The 24825-nt window shown below is 38.0% G+C and overlaps 1 protein-coding gene across 7 annotated transcripts in view; it reads right to left on the bottom strand.

Annotated features, from left to right (window-relative positions):
- The window catches only part of Pals2 (protein associated with LIN7 2, MAGUK p55 family member), a 126220-nt gene extending 112010 nt beyond the window's left edge, over positions 1 to 14210 (bottom strand). For 2 of the 7 annotated variants that reach the window (XM_046463498.2, XM_046463497.2), the window contains exon 1: positions 13398 to 13801. The gene's annotated coding sequence lies outside the window, so the exon portion shown is untranslated. Of the gene's footprint in view, positions 1 to 13048; positions 13236 to 13397; positions 13802 to 14074 lie in introns of those variants that run through there. The other 5 variants (XM_058585355.1, XM_046463496.2, XM_046463500.2 and 2 more) reach the window with 5 other exon arrangements.
- Between the last annotated feature and the right edge of the window lie 10615 nt (positions 14211 to 24825).

The raw sequence follows: 24825 nt of genomic DNA, 5'->3' as shown, positions 1-24825 counted from the left end.
GGGGAATAACAAACTGGTAAGCAGGAGCTAAAATCATGCTTGCTCTGTGTATTTGCTAATTTCAGCACCTAGAAGTTCAGAGGCAGCTAGGTAGGCCATAGACTGGAAAAAATGGAGAACTGCAACTTGAAACCCTGCACAAGAGGCCAGGACTAACTCCTACCTTGTAAAAGAATAGTATAGTAAGAAGCCTGACTGCTGGCCAAAGAGGACAAGAAAATTAGGCAGTCTCAGTTTAGTCCACATTAAAGGGAAGAAATGTCACCTGAGAATTTGTAATCACAGCCTACACTTAAGGATTCAGGATTCAAATATACCTACCTGATTCAAAAAACCCCAAGCAGAAAAGTTACAGTGATCCTGTGTTGGGAGTTTCCCCAGGTGCCAAAGAAAACCTCAGCAAATCTCTGGAGAAATGTGCCCTCTAACCTGGCTGCACAGAATTCCCTTGAATAAAAATGCAGCCAGGGGGAGAAATGAATGACAGTAGAGGGGGTAGAGAGAGAAGAGGGGAGGGGAGGGGAGGGGGGATAGTAGAGGATAGGAAAGGCAGCAGAATACAACAGACACTAGTATGGCAATATGTAAATCAATGGATGTGTAACTGATGTGATTCTGCAATTTGTATACGGGGTAAAAATGGGAGTTCATAACCCACTTGAATCAAAGTGTGAAATATGATATATCAAGAACTATGTAATGTTTTGAACAACCAACAATAAAAAAATTTTAAAAAAATAAATTAATGAGTTAAATAAAAAAAAATGCAGCTAAGCAAGAGTGCACAATTCAAAAATCACAAAACACTAAAGGAAAAAAAGGTAACTGAAAACACAAGGAAGTAATGCTATCATTGTAGAAAGCAGGTAAGACTGAATAATCTTGTAATACAAGACTTCACAGGCAAGCATAGTTCTTCCATAGTTCTCTGGGCCTCCTTGCAAAGTATATGTATGCTCAAATATTCTTTCTTTACAGTATAGTCACTAGTTATATGCCTGGTTGAAAACATGTCTTCTAACATATGGTATAATTTTAAAAATTACAATACCACACCTCTCCCAAGGCATTATTTGGTAGTGTATTAGGGCATTTTTTATTGTCAGTGACTATGAGAGAGAACAGGGGCACAAAACATTAAGTAGTGTCCAGGACAATCCCAAGACCCAAACCACAGTACTGCCAAAAATGCCAGTCATGAATTGTTGAGAAACACTTTACTAATATAACTCAATTGGAAACTGTTGCAATGAGTAAGTATATGGATTAAGGACAGAAATTTAATATACATGGTGCATTCTTTCTTCCATACTCAATTGTTTATAGTGTAACATTCATTTTTTTTAAAGTTTACCTAAAAAATAAATTCATCATAAATAAGCAATGGGAAGGGAGAACTACCTTACTCATTAACATAAATCCCTTCCTCCAGATATAATGGGCTATTCAGAGAACCAAGGAAAAAGGAATGCACTTGACTACCCTCGAATTCCTAGGCTCACAGAAGCAGTCTCTTCAAATATTTCTTAACTAAAATATTTCAAGAATTAAAATGAATTTACTAATGCTAGTTGGGTGTTCATGCTGAAAGCACCAGAGGTCCCACTGAAATTACAATTGTTTTTTATCCTGTGACAGGGTTTTGCAAAATTGTGGAGGCTGGCCTGACATAAAGCTATTACAGTGATCCTGTTAAAATATTTTAAGAACTATACTACATTAGAATATTTTTGGTTTTCTGCCATCTGGAATGTTTAAATTTCTCTTCTTAAACCCTAGATTTCCATCTACTCAACCTAATTCACATTTTTCCTTACTATAAACTCTCTTTTCTAACTACATCTTTTTATTTCCTATCTGCACAACCACACATCCCATTCCTACCTAAAAGCCTTCACTCATGTTACTCATCCCATCTAAGTATGCTTTATTTTTCCCTTGGTTATTCAATACCTAATAAATTTATGGCCCAACTCCTACTTTTGTAGAATCAATTGTAGAGCTAAATGGGCCTTCAAACTTGCCTCAAAATTAATTCAATCAATTCAAAATTAATCAACGAGTCTCTCCCCACAGGTGAGAATTTTTTTCTGAATTCTTTAAGAACTTATAGTGTGTTGTACATAACACCATTTATATGAACAACTGTTTTCTCCTAACACATTTAATAGTAAAAATAATAAAAAGCATAGCCTATGATGCTTGGCTAGAGGAAATAAAGACGTGGTTTCTTTTCTCAAACTTATATAAAGCAATCCTTATGTGAAATTTCAGAATATATATATTCATATTTACTTTTACTGAAAATTTCTACTTGATAATAACAAATTCTTAGTTATTCTTTTTGGAGTTGGCGAAGGAAAGAGGGAATTCCAGGTTTGGATGACAAAAGAAAGGAATAAAAGAAATGGCAGAGTAGGAATAGAAGATACTTTCAGTACACACTTAAGAAAGGTTCTGACTAAGACACCCAAGACATTCTCAAAAATTCCTTTTAGTATTTATGAGCACTTTATTTTGGCCCAGACTGGAAATCCTCAAAAGTTTCTTTCAAGAAAGTAGTGATGACTGGAAACTAATTATATATTACCTGGTATTTCCACATTGAATAAAATGTTGATAATCTGATATATTTTACTTTTTGTTGTTGTTGTTTTTGGTACCAGCGATTGAACTCAGGAGCCCTTAATCACTGAGCCACATCCCCAGCCCTTTTCATATTTTATTTCGAGACAGAGTCTCACTAAGTTGCCTAGGCCCTCCCTAAAATGCTGAGGCTGGCTTTGAACTTGCAATCCTCCTGCCTCAGCCTCCCGAACTGCTGAGATTACAGGTGTGCTTCACCGTCCTACCTAATGTTTTAATTGGGTGAATGTTAAACCTTAAAAGAATTTGTATGGATTCATTCATAATCCCAGTCTCCTTAACCTTATTTACCCTATAATGTCTTAAACTCCTTCATAGAAAAAATGTGTCTACCTAAGGTTTTTTAGGAACTTTATACTAAAGTTTGGAGAGGGTATACTGTGACTACTTTGTCTCACAAGATATTGCAACATTCTTGGGCTAGGGATGTGGCTCAAGTGGTAGCGCAATTGTCTTGCATGCATGAGGCACTGGATTCGATTCTCAGCAACACATAAAAATGAAATAAAGATATTGTGTCCACCTAAAAAACTAAAAAATATATTTAAAAAAAGATATTGCAACATTCTTAAAAACATGGTTTAAAATTATTCATTTATTCTCCTTCATAAGGAACACTAACTTAAGAAAATCAAAACAATTTAATCAATTTGGATAAAAATATGCATGATCATTTTATTTCTAAAATAAACAACATCAATGCTTTAATTTTTTTCACTGAGTTACCTAAGTTTCTTATACAAAGGACTATTTAGATATTTAAAAGATGAGAAAGAGATAAATTATCTATGTTACTAAAGTTAAGAATTCTACAAAATATTTTATCATGTACATAGAACATACCCAATCTAGCAATAAAAAGAAAGATATTCACTTGAAGACAGCTACATTCATTCAAAAGACTATTATGTGAAAATGGACCTTTATTCAAAACAAAATGTTACATTACCAAACACTATTTAACTTTGGTACACTTTTAGGGGAAACACATGAGAAATAAACCAGGACTATGTCAATTTCATAAAATCTTTAAGTTGGAAGGAATCTGAGATTACCTAGTTCATTTTGCCACCCAATATTTAATTCGCCTTAGTAAACACGTTGAAATGTCATGTAAAATGATATTAACTTTAGTCAATGGTTATTGAAGTACTTTAAAATCAAGATTCCTTTAAAAATGTCTACTAAATGAGACCTTCCTCTTATATTATAGGAAAAAGAAAGCTGTGAATTAAGCAAAGGCAACTAAAAACATGTTTATTCAACCACTATTATCCACCGTACATTCAATATTGTACCTGACTAAGAAAAAAGATAAAGACATTTACCGAATACCTGAAACATACCAGACTCTGGGCTGTGATTTATATTAGCCATTAAAATTTTACTTCAATCCTGTAGATATTATACCCCTATTTTAGATAAGAGGCATATTGAATTCAGCAGCAACTCCAGACTTTTCTACCAGATAATTTATTGGGTTTTTTTTGGAAAGCAAAAATAATATTTTAATTTCGTTCTTAACCATCATTGCTAATGGGTCATGTATGTCCTTTGGACAATGTTATCACTTCTCAAATTTTGGAATTAGGTTGACACTGTCAATCTTTCATTTCCTATTCCACATTGGTGTACATCTCATGATACTGATGTATACTTCAAATTCCACCATTCTGGGACAGATAATTTATTGTTGATACTAAATATAGCCATGTGTCCTAACTAACATAAAAGAACTAGAAGTTAGAAAAACTGAGGTTATAACCTCGTCTCTAACTCCCCTACCATGTTAAGAGATCAAAGAATAAACTATATTAACTAATTTCAAGGAATTGTATGATTGAACTATATAAAAAACTTTATGAATATTATTTTCCCAGTAAATAAGATTTTAAATAATATTTTTCATGATTAGTAAAAATCAGTATTTCTCTTAGCAGAAAATGAACTCATCATTAAACTAGTCATGTTAGTACAGTATTTATAGTAATAGTCTATGGTAATTTACAAACTTCCAGTATAGTACTAAATAAAATTTCCTGAAACTTCCAAGACTTTGTGAACAATTGTGGCATTAGTTCTCACTATATCACTATGTTAGACGATACAAAAAGGAGCCTGCATGGTGCTGCTACACTTGTAATCCCAGTGACTTGGAAGGCTGAGACAGGAGGGTCACAAATTTAAGGCTAGCTTCAGCAACTTAATGAGACCCTATTTCAAAATAAAAAATAAAAAGGGCTAGAAATGAAAAAATAAAGAGCTGAGGATGTACCTCAGTGTTAAAGTGCTCCTAGGTTCAACCCCAGTACAAAAAAATATGTGTGTGTGTGTGTGTATGAACTTCAACTGGAGTAGTTCTTCCAATTCCTTAGTCATTTTTTTGTACAAAATATAATTTCTTTTTCTTTATGTATAATGTATTTGATGCAAGACCATGGTAGTTATACTGGTCTTTATATTAAAACCTAGTTCAATGATTTGGAAAGACTTTAAGAGACCAAGTGACAAAAAACAAACAAACAACAACAAAAAAAACCCTTAAGGGTGAACAAGGTAAGTGTTAACAATTAAGGAGTCATAAAATACACTGTTTCACATTCCAAAGCTGGTTATCAAGGACAACACACTAGTTAAGAATGATGAGCCAGAGCTCCTGCCAAGATGCATCCTCAAGAAAAGATTGACGTATGAACATATATTTATACTTTTAAGTAATTATGTACTATATAAGGTACTTTATGACTCTTCACTAAATCAACTTTCAATCAGCCAAAACCACCACCAATCCGATGAAATTATATTAGAGGGTTTTAATCATGATATATACTGATATTGGCGTACAATTTTTTGTGGAACGATACACAAAAATTGGTAATACATACCTTTACAACTGTGTTTCTCAAGCCCAGGACTACTGACACTAGGGGCCAGATAATTCTTTCTTGTGGGGGACTGTCCTATAAAATTGTTTGCAGAACCCCTGAACCCCATGAACACTAAAGCAATCCCCCTTAGTTCTGACATTCAAATGTTCCTAGGGGAGAAGACCAGCAAAATCATCCCTGGTTGAGAAACACTAGTTTAGAAATGAATGAGGATGAGGAAAAAGAACTTTTACTAGACCCTGTTCCTTTTTCTGAACCATCTGAACTATCATGATGGGAGGCTGATTAATATCCTGTCCCTAAAAATCTATGTCTTAATTACTAGAACCTATAAAAGTTACCTTATTAAGAAAAGGAGTTTCTGGATGTGAAGTAAAAGATCTTATGAGACGAGAAAGTAAGAGACACATAGAGAAAAGAAAGGAGAAAAACAGAGCTGAGAGATTAGAAATGCTGGCCTTTAAGACTGGAGTGGTACAGCCACAAGCCAAGGAATACCAAGAGGCACCAGAAACCTGAAGAACCAACAAATGGATTCTGCTCTAGATCCTTCAGAGAGAGCATGGTCCTACTGATAACTTGATTTTGGTTCAATAATACTGATTTCTGATATCTGGCCTGTGAGAGAATAAATTTCTGCTTTTATTTATAAATCACTAAGTGTGCCAATTTGTTACAGCAGCTATAGGAAACTATTAGAATCATAAGGATTTCATTTTGATTTTTAAATCTGATTTTGGATCCACAATGAGCAAATGAGATAATGTGTAGAGAACATTTAACATAACAAAAGGAAAAAAAGGTAAGTCCAAATAGGAAAACTGGTCATATATATTCAAGGTTCCAATGAACAAAATACTTACATCATTCACTCACATGAATACTTAAATCATTCACTCACTTCCATACTTGCCATTTACATAAGTGCTGTATTATAATTTGTTCCATGCTGAAAAGACAAATTGTGGATGAGGTCAATTAGTGATGGCTTCTTGAAGAAAAAACAAGAGGGCAAAGGACGAAAAGAGTATGGATATGAGCAAAGCAATGCTAACCAATGAGATGTATGTCACAGTGTGGATCTGGCTTAAATACAGACCAGGGAGGCAGACTAAATTCTAGGGTTATGGTTTTCTAAATGATATAGGACCTATAAGTTGTGCTGAATGATTTGATTATTAAATAGAATATTCCATAGTGCGTATTATTTTCACTCAAGTAATGCCTCCTGGGGACTTCAACAATATAAACATGTTCCTGCCCCACACCAGACCTACTAATTAGAATCCTTTAGTGTAGGATAGTTCCAAAGGATTGATGCCCACTTAGGTAGAGAACTCCCACATCAGAGTTACTTTATGACAAAATGACCAATGATCTATAAAACAAAATAGATATCATAAACAGTGGGTGGTTGGCGGGGGGTAATAGGGACTGAACCCAGGGCTTGGTGCATGCTACCAAACACTCTACCCACTGAACTACATTCCAGGGCCTTTTTGAGTTAGGGTCTCACTAAATCACCCAGGCTGGTCTTGAATTTGTGATCCTCCTGCCTCAGTCTCCTAAGTAGCTGGGATTACCCCACCCAGCTTCCACTAAATATGTATTCTTGATGTATGCATTTAACTAAATCAGCTTAGCATTTTCCTATTTTAAAAATGTAGTCCCTCTGAGTTTCACCAATTCCTTAAACTAATCTCTCACTCTTCAGTTTTCCTTTCTTAAATATATGGCCTTTAATCTACTCAGTCATTTTCCTCCTCCTTTCTCACAAATTTTTGGAAACAGACCTATGTGCCTCCAGCTTTTAACAACATCTATCCGACCCTACTAAGATCTATATATACAGAACAGAGGAAACACGAAAAAGTAAAGTTCCATTAATATAACAAATAATACATCAAAATTTATGAAAACTGCTTTGACACACACTTGTCTTAATAAACAAGTACATTTACCACATTTTACAAAATATTTCTTCCAAAAATATAAAATTATGAACTGGGTCTATACAATCTTTACTCAGTGCTACTAAATAGCTAACAAAGCACTAGGCTCTATGAAGGATACCAAGAATACGAAAATCTCAAGTGATTTAGAAACACCTTTGTAGGGGTTGAGTTGGAGTTCAGTGGTAGAAAGCCTGCTTAGCCTGAGACAGTCACCAAATATGCACCAGTAGATGGATTCAGTCACCAAATATGCATCAGTAGACGCACCAGCATGTGTGCAGGTACACAAGCACACAGGCACAGTAAACAACCTTATAAATACTAGAAGAAACGGGGCCTGGGAAGGTGGGAGAAAAACTAAATAGGACCCTAAAAGGAATCTCTTTTTAGTGGGGATAAGAAGAGGGAAAGGCCCAATGAGGTAGTCTCATGAGTGTTATGGTTTGGATGTGAGGTGTACCCCAAAAGTTCACATGAGACAATGCAAGAGGGTTCAGAGAAGAAATAATTGGGTCATGAAAGCCTTAACCCAATCAATGAATAAATCCCTGAGATGGGATTAACTGAGTGGTAGCTGGAGGCAGGTGGGGTGTGGCTGGAGGAGGAGGGGCATTGGGGGCTTGGCTTGGGGTATATATTTGTATTTGGCAAATGATCTCTTTCTCTGCTTTCTGATCATCATGTGAGCACTTCCCTCTGCCACACTCTTCTGCCATGATGTTCAGCCTCCCCTGGAGCCCTGGAATGGAGTGCTGTGTATAGACTGAGACCTCTGAAATTTTGAGCCCTCAAATAAACTTTTCCTCCTCTACAATTGTTCTTGTGGGGTGTTTTATTCACAGCAGTGAAAAAGCCAACTAAAGCACATGAGTAAAACCAAAACATAGCAATAAATGTTAGTGTTCAGATAAATAAATTGTATACTAGCTCTTTACCCTCTCATAAATATCTATATAACTTTATATAGATATTATATTTATAGATTTATATATTTATATAGATATTATATTTATATAGATATTATATTTTTATATAGATATTATATTTATAGATTATAATATATAGATATTATATTTATAGATTATAGATTTATATTTCCACCAGCAATGTGAGAGCACTTGTGAACCTTTATCCTCTTCCAAAGTGTTTATGGAACTTTTTAAATCTGACAATCTAACAGGTGAAAATGGTATCTCATTGTTTTGCTTAATATTTGTATTTTATGTGAGGTTGAATGTCTTAACATATGCTTAAGAACCATTTGAATTTTCTTTTCTGAAAGTTATCTGTTCATGATCTTTGCCCATTTGATGGTTGATCTTTCTCTTTCTGGCTTGCAGATACTCTTTATATATTAAGGAAGTTAGTCTTTGTGATACAAATTGCAATTATTTTCCCAGTTTCTCCATTATTATCATGATATTTTCCCCCTTTACATACACATGTACATATATGTGTATATACATATATCTTCCTTAACCAAACTGTAAATTCTTCCCATGAAGGACATTTCTTTTATACATCCCTAGGAAAGTACTTTTCAGAGCTTTAGACCTAAAGATCAAGTAAGAAGGGGGAGAGATGAGTTTTGGGGAATGACCAAGGATATATATCAATTATCACAGGGGCACAGTAAGTACACCAAGATCTGGTAATAAAATATAATTTGTCAAACAGGGAAGAAATTGGTACTATATGACTCCATTTCTAGTTGTCTGGGCTAATACCATGAAATCATAGAAGCTGCTGGCTGCCATATTTTCCATTAAGAGGAATAGGAATTGGTCCTCTGTAGCCAGAGAAGAAATAAGGCAAAAGCATGGTACAGAATAAAAAGATGTAGTGTGTTCTACTAGCACTGGAGTTCCCAAGCTCCAGCACTGAGATTCCATGAGGCATTCACTACATTTTAACAATAATTCCCCACTCTGCAACAGGCCTTACCCCCCACCCCCGTTCTGGTGATTGAACTCATTGGTACTTTACCACTGCCCTTTTTATTTATGTATTTTTTAAATTTTGAGACAAGGTCTTGCTAAGTTGGTTAGGGCCTTTATATATTGCTGAGGCTGGCCTTAAACTTGCAATCCTCCAATCCTCCTGCCTTAGCCTCCTGAGTTACTGGGATTACAGGTGTGTACCACCCATGCCCAACTCCCCTATTATTTATATAGAATGGACTTTAATTACTTATGACCAAAAAAAAAGCCTACCATATATTCATATTTTATAATAGAATATTTTAACAGCAAAAACTCAGGCAGGCCATAATCTCAGAGTTTTAAAAATGATTATTCATTTGATGATAGCTATGTGCCAGGAACATGTCTTAAGTTCTTGAAACACAGAATAAAACAAAAACAACCAGATCACTAGTGTCACAGGGTTACCTTCTGGTGAGAGCACACAGATAATATTATAAAAGTTCCAAATAATGAAAATGTTTTACAAAAAACATTTACAAAAAAAAGTAATGAGATAGATTAGTCTGTGCTATCATTCTGGAAGAATGGTTAAATAGCAATGCTTTTGAGACTAGATTCTATTCTATTCTATTCTACTCTACTCTACTCTAGGAAGCAAGCCAGTCATGTAATGATTAGGAAAAGAGTTCCAGACCAAGCAAACAAAAGTCTTACGAGTAAACACTGGTATTACTGGGAAAAAAAAGAATTGCAGGATTTTGATGGAATACAGTAAAAAGGAGAATGGAAAAAAGTTTTCAGAGACCGGAAGGTCTAAGAGGAAAACACATACGTTGATAAGGTAAGTAGAGATGAGATCATGTATAGGAGCTAATGAGTTGTGAAAGGATTTGAAAATAAACTTTTTAAAGAAAACTCACTGTACTATCTTTTAATCTCATTTTTTCTTAATTATTGATAATTTCAATTTATAAGCCTTTAGAAATTACCATCCTCGAGTATTTAACACAATCCGAAAGTTAGTGAGAAACATATTTTTACTAGAATACTATATAAGGAAGAAAGGAAGGAAGAGAAAGGAACTTTAGAACAAAAGAAAAACCATATTAAGGGAAAAAAGGAGAACAATCCACAATGATAGGCACTACTCCAAATTTTGTCCTTTTTGTTATTCCATAGATGAATTTACAATGATAAAGATTATAAAAACATCTTCAAATTATTCTATCATGATTAAGGAAAGTCATAAAACTTGAGTTGTCTTAAACTACTATAAATGCCAAATCGCTTGTTTACTGAGTTCACTACTATGAATTGAGTATTAGCAAAGTAAAATACCATCAGGTATAGAAAGAGTAAAAACAAGACTTCCAACTTTGTTATACTTTATAAGAATAACCACAGTTCAATGGTCAACAAGGTGTAGGCTTTACTCTTTATCTTTATGACTCTGATAAAGGATGAAATTCTCTTTTGTAGTGAAATGAACACTAAACTTGGTTACAAGGGATATTTCAATATCTCCTCCTCTAAAGCTTTTAAAAACAGGAGACCAATCTGCTTAAAAAGGTTTGGATATAATATACCTCACAGAAGAGAGATAATCTCTCCAGATCCTTTCAGACAATATCTGTGTATTTCAAGCATGTAACTAAAGCTACAGTACTTCTAAGATTAATGTCAGTAAAGTTAGATCTTTGAAAACTATAACAGTCATGATTCTTTTCTTGCATACTATGTTAGATCCTCAGTTAGCCCACTTAGTAATAGCCCAAGAACAACACTGTTAAAATAATACAGCATATAAAGAGAGGTACTTTGTGTGTGTGGAGTGAGTTAAAGAAAGAAAAGTCATTAAACACCTTGATCAAGACTGGATTCTGAGAGCATCCTCCTTAGTACATACTTTCCAGCAGTTTGGCAAAGTGCCCAAGATAATTAGCAGCCAGTGTAGGCAAAGGAGGGATTTGGTCAAGCTAAACTGTAAAGTCTCCCCCCAGTGGTCACACACAAACAGAAAAAAGAAAAGAAAAAAAGTGTGGGAAAATCACTGCAGCTTCTTTGAGACTGACCAATATACTCTAAGCAAAAATGATCCCTACAAAATAAAATAAAAATTTTAATTCACTAGCACCATATCAGTAGAGCTATCTCTCCTGTTATCTGCTCTTGTGATGCAGTATTTACATATGTGAAGACTAATTTTGGTAAGAAAGAACCTATGGGTAAAACAAAACTAGAATAATTTTTTTCAGAGCTGACAATATCTCAAAGCAGCAGAGAAAAAGGCATGTGTTCATTCTTTCTGAAATAAAGATCAGCACATCCCTTCCAATTTAAGTATTTACTTGAAGCAGAGGTATGATACAAATTTAATCCCTCATCATGTGAAATACTTTGGAAAGTAAAATTAACAAAATTTTCTTTACCAGAAAACTAGGTAACTTACATTAAATCATGTAAAAACTTCAAATGAGTCCTCTTGACTCTTCTATTTATTTATTTATTGGTATTTTTGTAACAGGCTTTGATTAACATGAACCTTGTGTTATTTGAAACTTCCTCAGCAATAATTTGCTGATGCTACCCACTTTTAATAAGGCTCAAATGTCAAAAATGCAAAAGGGATTTAATTTAAACATCTGTTTTCTTTCACTAACCATTCATTATTCAATACTGAAGAATAATATAAAGGGATGGTAAATTTTCAAACAGCCAACTTAATGTTAAAAACAGTTTTGTTTGTTTGTTTGTTTTTAAGGTAACACAGCTTCTCAAGATTTTTCTTGCTTATCCCAAGCTAAAACAAGGTGGGGAGAAGCAGTCTGGGTGGTCTGATAGAACAATTTCAGCCTGAAATGAGACTCCAAAAAGCAAATTGCTCCCTCCAATGTTTAAGAAAAATGATTCATTTTTGAAAATCCAACAGTTACCCTAAAGCGGGTGGGGGAATTCTGTACTGTGTAAAGAGGTGGACATGCAGTCATTTTGATTTCTAGGTGGAAAAAGAATTCAGTGGCATCAATAAGGACATACACACTCCTTTCACCCTGTGTGGTCTCTATAGGACAAACTAGAGCAATTAAAAGTGTTACCATGTGTGTATTATGTAACCGTAGTCTAGAAGAAAAAAAACATGGGCCTTAAGGAGTAAAACATTGAGCAAACATGTATTTAAATATGTATTTAAATGTATGATAGATTTAAGATACAAATGACCTCAAAATGACACAATCACTAAAGTTCTTTATTTACAGTAATCAGGCCCTGAAGACAACTATAATCAGGCCTGGATGCTTATCATAATTGCACAGTAGACACCTAAAATAAGCAGTACGTTATTAGCTGAGGTCCCTTGTTAGACCTATGTACCAAAACTATCTCCTCATTAATAACAGTGTATTATCTCGCCTAATACATTTGACAAATGTAAGCTTCTGATCTATTATTTCAAAGATTTCACAGGAAGAAATGAATGCTAAATCATACTCCAATTGAAGAGCATTTTAATGCCGCCACCCCCCTCCCCCGCAATGTTCTTGGCTATACTACAAGGTAACCAATTCAGCAAGCATGAAGTAATATTCCGACAATTCTCAAAGCCATAGGAAGAGGAAAACGTGGCTAACCTGACCTTAACCGGCTGTTTATAAGTAATGCGGAGAATTTTCTGAGCCTCCCGGTCAGTCTTCAATTCTCTTCTTCGCCTCTCCCTCCCCCACCTACACAAATGCACGCCTCAACAGATGAAGTTTAATAGATATAATCCCAGGAGCTGATAGGATTGAGACTAAACTCCCAATAAAGTATCAAAAAGTCTTCTGCAAAAAAACACCCACCAACCTATCCACAAGCTGTCATCACACTGTGGGATCCTTCAACCAACTCCCTCCTGACCCCACCCCCCACCCCCCGCCCCGAGAGAGAGGGAGGGAGAGGGCGAGGGGGGGCCCCGGCACCTTTCTGGTTCCGGATAAATGTACCTAAAATCAGGGGGCACGGTCTCTGCAGCGAACGCCCCCGGAGCAGTGCGTGCTCTGCCCACAACCACTTTGGCCAAACAACTGGAATCTCGTGCCTCGGAAGTAGCAGCAGTAGTTGCAGAAAGCCTCCTCCCCGCCGAACTCCGAGCTCGAGAGAGAGCCAGAAACCGGCGGAATCGCCCCCTCTCGGGACTGACCCCGAAGGTGTCAGTCACAGCAACACCGCCCCCGGCGCGTCTCTCCATTCATGTTTTAACGCTACTCCAGCCGCAGAGGGTGTCAGCACCAGAGCTCCGCGCCTAGAGAGGGCCGTAGGCGCCGGTAGCCCCAACCCCAGCTCCAGCCTGGGCCACGCCGGAGAGCGCGAGGCGCCGCGCGGCTGCCAGCAGCATGCGCCAGACACGTTGCCGCGCTCCTACCCGCCCGACCGCTGCACGCAGCCCGCAAGCTAGGTGTCCGGCCCAGGGCGCCCCTTCCGCGAGTCGGGCGGGCCGGGCGTCGGAGCTGCAAACAGCCTCCCTATTCGCGCCGCCCCCACCTCCGCGGAAGCCCAGGTGCCCAGGGGCGGGGCGGGCCAGGGTCCCGCGTGGCGCTGCAAAAAAGCAACAGGGCGCCCCCAGGCCGGCCGGCGAGCGCCGAAACCGTTACCCGAGTGGCTTGGGGCCCCAGCAACTCACCGGCTCGCACCTCAGCCGCCTCCGCGCCGCCGCTCCTCTGCTCCCGCCGCCGCCGCTGCTCTCCCTCAGCCGCAGGCGCCGCTGAGCAGCCCCATCTACAAACTCGGGGCTTGTAGTTGGGTATTAGAAATGCGTCTCTCACTGTCCCCCGCCTTCCCCTCCCTCCGCCCCCTTCGTCGCCACCCACTCCGCCCTGGCTCCGGTCGCTACCGCCACCGCGCGCGCGGCCAACCTCCCCTCAGCCACCCTCCTCCTCCTCCTCCTCCCCGCGCTGCTGCAGCCGCCGGGGCGCGCTCCCTCCCGGCCTCGCGCGTGCGCGGGACGCCGGGGAGCGCGCGCTCGGGCGCGAGGAGGCGCCACCGCCTCCGGGAAGCCGGGCCCCGCCCCTTCGGCCGCGGCGCGGCGGCCAGGTGGAGCCCCCTTTGAGCGCCCGGCCTGCCTACCCGCGCGCGCCCAGTCGCCTAGCCTCGGGCTCGCAGTCAGGGCACAGCTGTCGCCGCGTAGTCTAGCAGGAGGGTTTGTCCCACCCAGTCCACGCTGATCTTCCAGGCCGAAATCGTCGTTGTCATTCAGCATTTACTGTTGGCCAAGATATTCCACCCGGCATGAAAGAGGCCCCTCCCTGCCCTTTCTGAGAGTTTACAGTGAAAGTATCCAGTCAAGGGACACAAAGGAGAAACAAACCTCAAAGAAAAGCCTATGGGAAATCTGCCCCTTCTCCCTTACACACCCCTGACTTTGATGTGTATTTGTCAGGTTCTGCAGCATCATGTCCTTCATGAATTTTCTCCCAAGGGCTCAACAGGAGAGTGTGATTCACACCCTAGGAAATGGACCGACACTAGTTCTTTTCGTATTACCAAAGCTCCCATGGAACTCTGGAGCCGGCTTTGCCAGACACTCCCCGGACACAGTTGTTCAGCTCCTCCCAAACATCTGGCCCTCCCAGACCTGGAACGGAGGGGATTCGCCATCCTCTCAGTCCTGGCTCCTCGTGGAGCGTAGTGAATTGTGGACTGTCCGGGTGTGCAGATGACACATTTTGACAGGAGTGCAGATTTAATTTTTCAGTTGAAAGGAAGTGAGCAACGCAGTGCAGCAGAGGCTTCTAGCTACAAAACCACAGCAACGCAGTCAAAGCACTTCCGATCCCTATCCCCTTGGACTTTTCTGCGAACCCTCAGCCCAAGGATGGATGTTTTTGGAAAAGCTGTCGTGTTCTTCCTAAAGCTGAAGAAGCTATTAGGTTGTTATTTCAGTGGAACAAAATGTTTACTGCAGCCTTTTCAAACCATGAACTTAGAAAGTGCGAGTAAAACTTCTCATGTGACAATACATCAGGTGGCTTCCTCTATGCATCCTTTCCTGGTTTCTCTTAGGCACCTTTGCACAGCTGCTGCCCAATCCAGGTTTTTCATAAATGTTTATAAAACTAGTGAATGTATCATGGCCCTTTGGATTCAGAGACGGAGTTATGTTAACGTGGCAGGCATGGAAAGGAGGAAGATAATGCCATGGGGATGTGGGTGTTAAGAGGGCCCAGTGCTCAAAGCAGTGAGTTTTGTCTTTAGCTTCAACCAGACATCAAAGATTAATTTGCTTTTCCATGAGGATCATTAATTTTGCAAACTAATACATAGGGGCACTTTTTAGAGTTTTAATTTAGAACCTTCTTTCCTGGAACAGCAAACCTGAGGAAGGGAAATTGAAAGCAATTAAGGAAACCTGAATGTGCGAAAGTGCACAGTATAACTTTGGGCAGATGTTGTGACCCCCTGTAGTCAGGCCAGCTGGATGAAATAACATGGAATGGGTCCAATAGCCTGTCAAGGTAGAGGCAGTAGGAAAGCATGTGGTTTCTTTTCTCAGGGAATCAGCAGACTTCTCTTCTCAGGTAATTGCTGCCCCAGAATTCCCAATGGCTTTTCCCTGCTTCACCCTACCTCAACTCTGTAAACCTCTCTTCTTCTATTCCCACCTTACCACACCCTCTCCTACCCAGCTAGTGTACTTGCCCTAAGTTGCTCTTGGAGCAGGTCTGGGGTGTGGGTGACATTTCTGGGTGTGTTGCTGATCCCTTATAGTGCATTTTTATTTTCTCAAGGATCTTGTAGAAACAATGTTCCAACGTCCTAGTCCACCACCTCCACTCATGGCAAGTAAGATAAAGTTAGCTTGGGAAGTTTTAGGGTATAAGGGTAGTCTCTACTCCTTAAATCACAACATGCACATGAACTCTACTTACATCTAGAATAAGCCCTGACCAACATCATTGTCTCTGTGTACCAGGGACTCAACATCTAGAAGCAAGAACAAGTATCTATTACTTTCAATTCCAAAACTGTTCTCTAAATAATGACAGCAGCTACTAGAGGCTTATCATTTTAAGTCTCAGCCTCATCCTCAGAATCAGAAAAATGATTTTCCTCCTATAACTATATTCAATCACTCCCTTCCAGGGAGCTCTTGCCAGTGAAGTTTTTCTTTCAGTATCCATATTTTATCAAATGCTATATAGGTTATATTATGAAACATTACGTCTTTATATAAGTAATAGCCCCACCTTATGACATTCTGCCCTTCCTCTAAACTTTAAAGGTGGAACATATCAGAGCAAATGTAAAATGATCTAATGTGAACCCTGGAACTCCTATCACTGCTTGCCAGCTCACCTTGCTGAGAGGTCATCATTTCTAAGACACCACCCATTCATTTCCCATACCTGTTACAAAGCCTTCATTGTAGGAGAGGTGAACATTATGATTGAAAATAATGGTGAATCTTTCATTTTAGTGTCCTTGAGGTTCTGACTTTTCATTTCCTTTAAGGTTACTCTAAAGGAATCAAAATTTTGCCATAGTCTATCTCCTAATCATAATTCAATTTAAAAATCTGTATTTTGATTCTTAATTGGAGAACATCATCATTTGCTTTTATTTTCCTCCTTCAAATATGACCAAAAGGTTTACATGATTGTTTTATTTTCTGACCTGCTTTGCTACAACAAAATGAAGAATTGTGTAATAGTTAAGAACCCCCAAATTTTAGCAAAAGCAAGTCCTATCTGTTCATTTTCCAACTAATCCATCACAATAAGAGCAGAAATGCTCCTGGAGGAAAACTTCATGAAAAATTGCAACTGACATGCATCACAAAGTCCAACCAAATTTTCCTCCAGAATATTTTATTTAGCTTAGCCTCTTTTATCTCTGTACCAAAGCTAGGTCAGACTCCCATTTCCAGACTCCTTGCTACCCTTTCCAATTCTAGCCTCTGTCTTAATTGCTTGCATTTTACCCTACACTCAGAGCAATGTACTCTACACTCAATTTTGGCTGTTTATTGGAATCATCCAAAGAACTTTTTAAACATTGATGCCTGAGTCCCACCCCTAGATCTAATTGGTCTGGAGTGCAGTCTGAGCACCAGGACTTTCCAAACCTCTCCGGGGTAATTCTAATATGCAGCCAGACTTAAGAACTGTGGAAATGAATCATCTTCTAGACAACATTTATACCAAGTCTTTTCAGAACACTGGGGTAGCTCCAAATTATCTCAAGTAAACAAATTAAAATACCTAATCCTGTGCTTTAAGACTCTTTGCCAATTGACTAGAATAGTCCCCTTTCAAAACAGCTTAAATTTATCTCCTTCCTAAAGCTTCCCTAGATTAGTCTTACCTGGCTGCCTGAAGATCACTGTTCCCACCTCTCTGAGCATTCCTACTGGTACTGGTTTACAAAACCTTGAACCACAGTTAACTGTGTATATTATTGTTTTAATCTTGCTTTCATAGATATCTGTCAGAGGCTTTTCTTGTAATCTTAATCTCTTCAAAATTCCACCGGGTTGACAGATAATCAAAAATAAACAAAAATATTATTCTTAGCAGAATTTTCTACTCTAAATTAGCTACCTGAAATAACATCCCCAAGCACAATAGCAGTTCATTTTAAAAAATCATTACTATTAAAGCCAATAGTTGTAAGAATTTAAAAGTTTTGGGTTGTTTCTTACAAAAGAAAAGCTCTGTGTGTTGGGAGGCATATCCCTACCTATTCTTACCATTATTAATTTAAGCATTGGAATTTGACTTTCACACCTGACATTTTCATTCATGTGCTTATTAATTTACCAGTTTACTGGTGATAAGTGCTAGGAATAAAACAATTAACAATATCAAATAGCCTTTACCTAATGGTGGATAAATACTAAGCAATTATAATATCACTTGGTAAGTGCTATGCCAGTCATCTTAGTAGGACATAATGGAATTATGGTGGAGCCTGGGGTCTTTGCTTAGTGTTCATGCAGTTCAGTCTCTCTATAGTGTTTGAGGAGGTAAAACCCACTCCTAGTTTTTGAACCTCTCCTTTCCTGATACTATACAAACTCCTCCTACTTCTCTGTTCCATCTCTGACCCTTATCTGGTTGCTTAATCTCCTCCCACTTCTTAAATAAATATGTTTCACTAAGATTGTAAGAGATTTCTGAAAGTATATATAAAGAAAATAGTCCTGGTTTTTTCAAGAATCTCATGGATTTGCAGGTCAGGGCAATTCACGCTACCTGGGAGGCTAGGCAGGAGGATCGAAAATTTGATATCAACCTGGGCTATTTAGATCCTGGCTCAAAAATATAAAGGTCTGGGGTTGTAATTCAGTGGTAGGTCACCCCTGAATTTAATCCCCAGAACCAGGAAAACCCTTTAAAAAGGAATTTCTTGGAGCCTTGGGGCTCTTGCACCAGTGCTCCCACATCTCTCTCTTCTTTCTTTGGAGGCACGTTTTCAACTCCCTGTTGAGTATCTCTATCAGGATAAGCCAATAACAGCTCAGATTAACATGTCTAAAATCAAATTCACTGCTTCTGGCCATCCTAAGCCTGCCTTCAGTTTTCTCTGGCACTTTCCTTTCTATTACGTCTCTTATTTTCTCCCTAAAAGGCATATATTTAGCCTGCACCCAGTTCTCTTGAAACTCACTTCCTCAAAGATATGGGAATGGATTTTCTTGTCTATTTCCTCTGGCCCTATAGGATCTCCTTGCTCTCCTTCCTACCTCAAAGCCTCCTTGGCCTAATCTAATCTGCACCTGACTGTAAGAGGCCAGTCATTTTTGTCCCATCTCCTTAACTGCTTATGGTACAGTCATTCTGTGTTTACTGTCCTGAGGTCATTCACAATGACATTCAAGGTTTCCTGTTTGAATATTACAGTCAGCCGTTTCTTGGCACCATTATGTTTCTATCCCTTGGTTTTTTCAGGAATGTCTTTCTTGCTGGTCAAAATCCAAGCTTTTATGTCCATCTTACACCCTACTTTTCCTCCTCACCCAAACAGAGGTAATTGCTCTCATTTGGATTTCTGTAATACTTTGATTACTTCTTACAGCCCTTTTTTATTTTGCTTTGTAATAGCATCAGTTATATTTTGAAATACTTATCTTTATGTTCTTTTCATTGCAACCCAGTTTCCAACCCCCCTCTTGCTTGCAGGTAGGAGTGAGCCCAGGGTGGTGTGTACAAGAAAGTCTGCTGTGCTTGGCACAGTGCTGTACATAGTAGGAGCTCATTTATTGAAACAAAGCTGTTAGCTGATGGACTGCCAAAATTAAAGAAAATTGAGTGAAAAAAATTGTTGTTAATTATAATTGAATGCTTGTTCCTGAATATGTGGGTTGCAGTTGAGAAGCTCTTACTAGGACAATCAGATAAGGTAAAGCTGCTTGAGGTTATCCTGCTGGCCGACAACATGCATATCTAATTAATCCTTTGGGGTTCTCATTTAAGATTGACTTCTAAACTCATCTCTCCCACTACTATATATGTGAGTTTTGGGGGGGGGGGCACTTCTGCTCAGGTATTAAAAGAAAGGTTTGAAAATTATATGGAACCAGGTAGTGGTGCAAGCCTATGAACCTGGCAGCTTGGGAGGCTAAGGCAGGAGGAATGCATGTTCAAAGCCAGCTTCAGCAACTTAGCAAAGCCCTAAAACTTAGTGAGACCCTGTCTCAAAATAAAAGATGGAAAGGGCTGGGGATATGGTTCAGTGGTTAAGCATCCCTGGGTTTAAAGCCTGGTATCCTTTCCTCCCAAAATATATGAAAATGGAAATTTAAAAAAAAAACAAACTGCAAATATCTATTGTGCCAGGATACTGTCCTGATCTTACTGGAGGGATAAAGAGGCATAAAGTCCCCAAGAGCAGTTTTTGAAAAACCCTATGACAAGATAAACAAAAGAGTCTCTTAGTAGTGATTAAGCATCAAAACACAGAGTCAAACTGTATAGCTGATAACTCCTCCAGAAGATCAGAGAGAGGTCATAAGGGTAAAACAGTCCTAAAACAGTAAGCATTTAATGCATTTGTGTTTAAAAATAAAATGACTGAAATATGGTCAGAATTCCATCTACAAACAAAGATGGAAGTAGGTGCATATGGGAACACACAGCCAGGGAAAACTGTTTGGCTGTTCAAAATCCAGAAAGTTCATAGCTCATGTTAAAGTGATACTACAGCCTTCATGGTAGAAAGTACAGGGCACTTAGTTCCTTCTTAAAATATCTGCTATGGTAAATATGGAAGACTAGGTCTTTAGGGATCCTGCTTTTATGAAATAAACTAAACTCAGAAAGTCAAGGGTCATGTTTTCTGTATCATATGTGGAAGCTAGAGAGAGAAAAGGAAAAGAAAGATGGGAGGGGGTTGTAAAAACTTTAAATAGAGTAGAGGAAAGAAATCAGAGGGAATGAGGAGGGGAGGGAAAAGGGAAAGACTGAGGAATGATATTAGCCAAATTATATTATTATAATCATGTGCATGTACAAATGCATAACAAGAAATTCTACCATTATATATAATTATAATGCGCTAATAAAATATGGGGAAAATTCTGCTTTGGTCATAATAGTGATTAACAACTATCTAATGAGCTCACACCTATGTTTCAGACACTACCATATCTCTTCAGGTAGAGCATCCCATTAAAATCATAATCATCCTTGTTTTATAAACAAGAAAGCAAGTGAAGAGGGGTTAAGTTCACCTGCCCAGGCTCTGGCACTAGGAAGTATGGAAGGCAACCATGGTGCAAAACTCCCGCCTTTCCCTCACTTCATACAGAATGCTTTGTAGCTTTCAGGTCAACTCAACCAGAATGAATTACAGTAAAAGTCATCACAATGAAGGGTTCTCTGTAACATGTTATTTAACTCAGATTCATCACCATGATCTGCAAACTCATTGTACACGTGCATTTTAGCAATGTAGAATTTGTGCAAAGGCTATTTTTGTTCTTGCTATAGTAGAACTATATGATAGACAAGCAAAAATTCTTAACTATTCTTTACAAGAAATAAAAAAGTAAAAGTAGTAAGTAATAAAAATAAATAATACACTGAAAGGAGTTTGTGTGTGTATTTTTTGTTGTTTTGTTTCGGGGGTGCTAGGAATCTAATTCCAGGTATTGCTCATTCCAGGAAAGTGTTCTACTTACTGAGTTATACCCCAGCCCCAAAGGAGTTTTTTGTTTTGTTTTTAAAGAGTATCTTTTACTTGTTTAGTAGGATATGGCAATTATTTAAGGCTCAATACATTCCACTGAAAATTTAAAGTACAGGAATTTGCCAAGTAATACAGGAATGGAGAATATCAATTTAGCCTTACCAAATGTAAATCCACTTTTCTACCAGGAAAAAAAATAGTACTAGAATTAAATGAAATACTCTTAAAACACAACTTATGTAAAATATGTGCAACAGAGCATTGAAAAAACTATTATCTTGCTTTTCCCACCTTGATATCCATTGGCTTCAACTTTGTAGAGAATGCTAGATGCAAATATGCACCATGAGGCCTCCTTCAAGAAAAGACTTGTTGCCCAACCTTGGAGGAGGTGTCAAAGGAAAGCCTTCAGATGTTAGTCCTTATCTTATCATATCATATCAGCTGCAGCTAGCCTGCTGTGATCAAACACATGACCCCAGCTCTTCCTAGGATGGTCCACACTGACTGACTGATGGAGATGGAAGTATAATGGCCCAGTCATGATAGCTCAGTGTGGCAAGTCTGAGAGACCATTTTTGTTCCAGGGTAGCCACTGTGGGTAAACTGAGGCTGTCATTCAGAACTGCATTGCACAATGATTTCTCCCTCTGTCCAAATCTGCTACTGTCCCCTTTCCTTCCACAGAATGATGCAGGGGCACCTAGTAAGCTCCACACCAAAGTATCTCAGAATTGGTCTCAAGAGAACATAGCAGGCAACAAGAAAAAGGACCCCTTCTGATTCATGCATCACACATTATCTCAGTGAGAAAACATAAGCAAGTCATAGATGTTCTTTCAATCGTTTTAAGGGAGATTCATAGTTAACAGGATCTATTGAAGTATATCCATGTGTATACTTGTATAATTCTTTGTCACTGAGGAATACAACTAAGTTAAAGAAACTGTTGATTGAAAAGGAATTGTCTTAGTCCATCTGGGCTGCTATAAGAAAATACCTCAGACTGGGGAGCTTATAAACAACAGAAATTCATTTTCTCACAGAAGTTGAAGTCTTCTTCTAGAAGCCTTGGAACTCCAAGATGGAGGCATAAACAGATGTAGTGTCTGGTGAGGACTTCGCTTCATAGATGGCACCTTGGTTCTGTGTCCTCACATGGTAGAAGGGACAAAATGCTCCTATTTCACAAGGGCACTAGTCCCATTGGCAAGGGCTCCACCCTTATGTCATAGTTACCTCCTGAGGGCACATCTCTTAATACCATCACCTTGGGAGTTAGGTTTCAACATGAGTTCAGGGAAAATGCATGCATTTAAACTATAGAAAAGAGCTTATAATTTATAATGAACACTTGTCATTTTTATTAACCAATGAGAATTCCCATCTCTCTGCTTGGGGTAATATATCTGTCCTTATTCATTGTATTAGATTCTGACAGGGCTGCTAATCACCATACCCTTCCTATACCCATAAACCATAGGAGTGGTTATGTTACCTAGAACTTCCTGGTTACATAAATTCATGAGATCTTTTTTTAAATTTAAGCTAATTTGAGATGTGTTTCTATCACTGGTCATGAATAGAGTTCTGACTTACAGACAATTGATTTAAGGGAAAAGTTATATATTTATGAGATGTTAAGTTACAAAGTAATCAGTAGGCAATTACATGATCTGGTTAGGTAAATAGTTATGAAGATATTCACATACTATGGATATTTAATATTTATTTGATTCATTCTAATTTTTAAAATTAAGAAATAAAAATTATAATTCACTGTATTCTAATCAAAATATAATTTTTACATGTTGAATAGTATTCAAGGTGTATGAAAGTATATCATTATGTCAATTGATCAGAGATATCATTTTACACCTATCAGAATTAAGTCATTGTGTACAGGTAATATGGTAGAAAAGATTCTGGATTCACTACTTATGAGCTGAGGACTTTAGGTATGGTTTTATAATTTTTAAGGGGGGTACCAGGGATTAAATCCAGGGTCACTTAACCACTAAGCCACATCCCCCTGCCTTTTTAAATTTTTGTATTTTGAGAAGGAGTCTTGCTAAGTTGCCTAGGAACTTGCTAAGTTGCTGAAGCTGGCCTCAAACTTGTTATTCTCCTGCCTCAGCCTCCAGAGTCACTGGGATTACAGGTATGCTTAAACCACACCCAGCAGGCATGTTTTAAATAGACAAGAACCTTCCTTTCCTCATCTCCAAAATGGATATAATAAGCCTACCTGGTAGAATGTTTTAGGGGTTATCAACAAAACCTACAGAATGCTTGATAGAGTTGCTTCTCAGAGATGAATGTGACTGTTGATTATTACTGGGTTCATAATAGTTGTAGAACAGCAAATGGTCATTTGCTAATTACTTTTAGTATATAATGCTCTTATTTAGATTATTTTCCCTCTCAAAGAAGACAATTTTTTCATTTTGTCTATTAGGGTTGAGTATTGATCTAAAAGTTCTAACCAGTGTGATAAGACAAAAAAGGGAAGAGATAAAGTGATATGATATAAGCATTGGAAAGGATAGTTATTATTTATGGGAAGTGATACATAAGCAATATGGTGTTAATATTGGAAAGGAGAGATAAAGTTATCATTATTTATTGGTAATGAAATTTTCTCTTGTAATGACCCAAGTTAATCAACTAAAATAGCTAATAGAACTAAAGACAAAGATTTGAAAGATTTATTTTCCATATGTGTAATAAGAAGACAGAAAGTTAGGCTGACAAAGAAAATACTCCATTCATAATTGCAACAGAAATGTGCTCTATACCAGAATTTGATACATGAAGACAAAGTAAGTTAATTACACAGTATTAGAGAAAGAATAAGGAGATTAATGAATAATTAATGTATGTATGGAGATTTAGGAATGTAAAAGTTATTATTTCTAATTGGTAGAGAAAGTATGAAAACCTCAATTAATAATGTGAAGATAACTGGCAAAACAGTTTCAAATTATAATCCAAAATATAAATTCTAATTGAACTGAAGATTTATATCTAAAAGATATAATTATAAATAGAATTTAAAAATAACACAATAGGGATAAGTAGCTCAGTGGTAACACGTGTGAGGCACTGGGTTCAATCCTCAGCACCACATAAAAACAAATAAGTAAAATAAAGGTATTGTGTCCATCTACAACTAAATCAAACAATTAAAAAAACAAAACAACATCAGCAACAAAAAAAAAAATCCACACCAAGACAGAAACTACA

The sequence above is a fragment of the Marmota monax genome, unplaced genomic scaffold, assembly GCF_021218885.2.
Source record: "Marmota monax isolate L192 unplaced genomic scaffold, Marmota_monax_Labrador192_F-V1.1 WCK01_AAM20220418_F8-fsc00057, whole genome shotgun sequence".
Classification (NCBI taxonomy): domain Eukaryota; kingdom Metazoa; phylum Chordata; class Mammalia; order Rodentia; family Sciuridae; genus Marmota; species Marmota monax.
This window is presented reverse-complemented; position numbering and strand designations above follow the sequence as displayed.